This window comes from Arachis ipaensis, chromosome B07, assembly GCF_000816755.2.
Source record: "Arachis ipaensis cultivar K30076 chromosome B07, Araip1.1, whole genome shotgun sequence".
Taxonomy (NCBI): Eukaryota; Viridiplantae; Streptophyta; class Magnoliopsida; order Fabales; family Fabaceae; genus Arachis; species Arachis ipaensis.
The window spans coordinates 92919806-92921828 of NC_029791.2; positions in this window are offsets into that span (position 1 = coordinate 92919806).

Genomic DNA, 2023 nt, shown 5'->3' on the forward strand with positions numbered 1-2023 from the left:
TTGAGACTTTTCCTGGTAAACTCAAATCAAGGTGGTCAGGACCCTTTCTTGTCACAAAAGTCTCACCATATGGACACATAGAAATCATGGAGGAAAGTTCAAAGAGGACTTTCACTGTGAACGGACAAAGGCTCAAACACTACATGGGCAACATGGGGAAAAACCCCAAAATGAAGTATCATCTCAATTAATGAAGGAATCGTCGAGCTATCAACGCTAAAAGAGCACTTCGTTGGGAGGCAACCCAACCTAAGGTAGTTTTCTTTTCATTGTCATTTCAATAAAAATCACAAGTAGTTTTCCCTGTATTGTGAGGAGCTAAGTTTGGTGTTACACACCAAAATAATACAAGAGTGAATGTGTAATTCTAAGTTTGGTGTTCCACCAAAGATTTCAGTTAGAATCACACTACACTCCTTCAATGGCAAATTGCTAGCTCCAACCAATTAGGGGAACCACTTAACAGTAGTTTAGTTTCTAGTTCATAGTTGTTTTGTTAATAACAACACATGAGGTTCTCTACATGTATTCAATTTGTTGTACTAGGCAAGGAACTAAGTTTGGTGTTCACACACCAAACTATGTTCAGAAATTCACAAGCATACATGAATGCTAACTATTTCTCAAGTGCTTTGGGAACAAGCAACTTCCAACAACTTTGCAGGAATCTTCTGGAGAAATGGTGCACTATCATCCAAGGAGGTGAAGAAGGATGCAAAAACTATGGATGATGACAAAGGGATAGCTAGAAGCTACCACCCGAAGGTTGCATTATTACTTCACTCCATATACTTGGAATGCAAAAAAATTGGAAGTCCGAATGTGCCCTTGATTAATAGTTACTCTTTAGTTTAAATTATTAGAATTTAATGTCTGTTTTCCTTGCGTTTGTCACATGTGTGCTGATCTAAGTTACCTGTTTTCATTTTCACCTTGCTTACTTGTATGCCTGTCCTTTTGAATCAAATAGAAAGAGAATGTATGTTATGAAAAACTAGAGTGATGTTCAATTTGTGGAGTAAGTTCCTAAGTTTATGGTGTGGTAATAGATTAGCTAAGTTGGTTCACCAACAAGGTAGGAAGGCAACTATCTGTCCTGAATCATATGCTTAAAACACACCCCATGAGACTAGCTACATAATAAGATCCTAATTAGAAAAAGGGAAAGAAAAATGAAAGTTGAGAAATAAAGAAAAAGAATAAGAAATAAGGCTAGGCACCAAGCGTTGAATCTTAAGGCATGTCTGTGGTGCTCCTGTGCAAAGGATATACTTGGATGAATAAGCTCTCAGGGGTGCCTTATCACTTGGTAACTTGGGTTAACTAACCCGGGATTATCAGCTGAAAGTCCACTATCAAGAGTAACCTTTGCTATAGAACACTTAGTAACCCAAAGAGGTACTGGACACCAAGGTCTCAAGTAAGAAAATAACAAACCATGTGTCTATGGTGTGTATGTATGGAGAAAAGAGACTTGAGGGAGTAAGTCCTTAGGGCTGTCTTAACACCTAGCACCTTGAACTAACTGGTTCGGGAGTGCTGGCTGAAAGGTTATCTTAAAGAGTCGCCCCCTCACAAAGCACCTAGTCTAAGAACATAATCAAACCCTGAAATTACAAAGGGATCAATGAATAAAAGTCTCATAGGGTGCAATCAAGTGAGTATTCCAGGGCATGATAAAGGTCTGAAAGCCAGTGAAGGAATGAACCTAAGTTGCTATGCATGAAACCCCATAAAACCAAGGACATGACTTCCACAATAATGACTCATTTCTCTTGTCATTTCAGTCATCATTCTTATGTTCCAGTACTTGCTTAGTGACAAGCAAGCTTTAAGTTTGGTGTTGTGATGCCAGGGCATTTCGGCCAGTTTCACTGACCTCTTCTTTACTGTTTTAGGGAAGTTTCATGCATTTTCTTAGGAAATAAGCAAGTTTTGGGTAGAATTTCACTTACATCTTGATTTAAGCAAACATTGTGAACTTTACATGATTTCATGAGAATTATGCATAAATTAAATGACA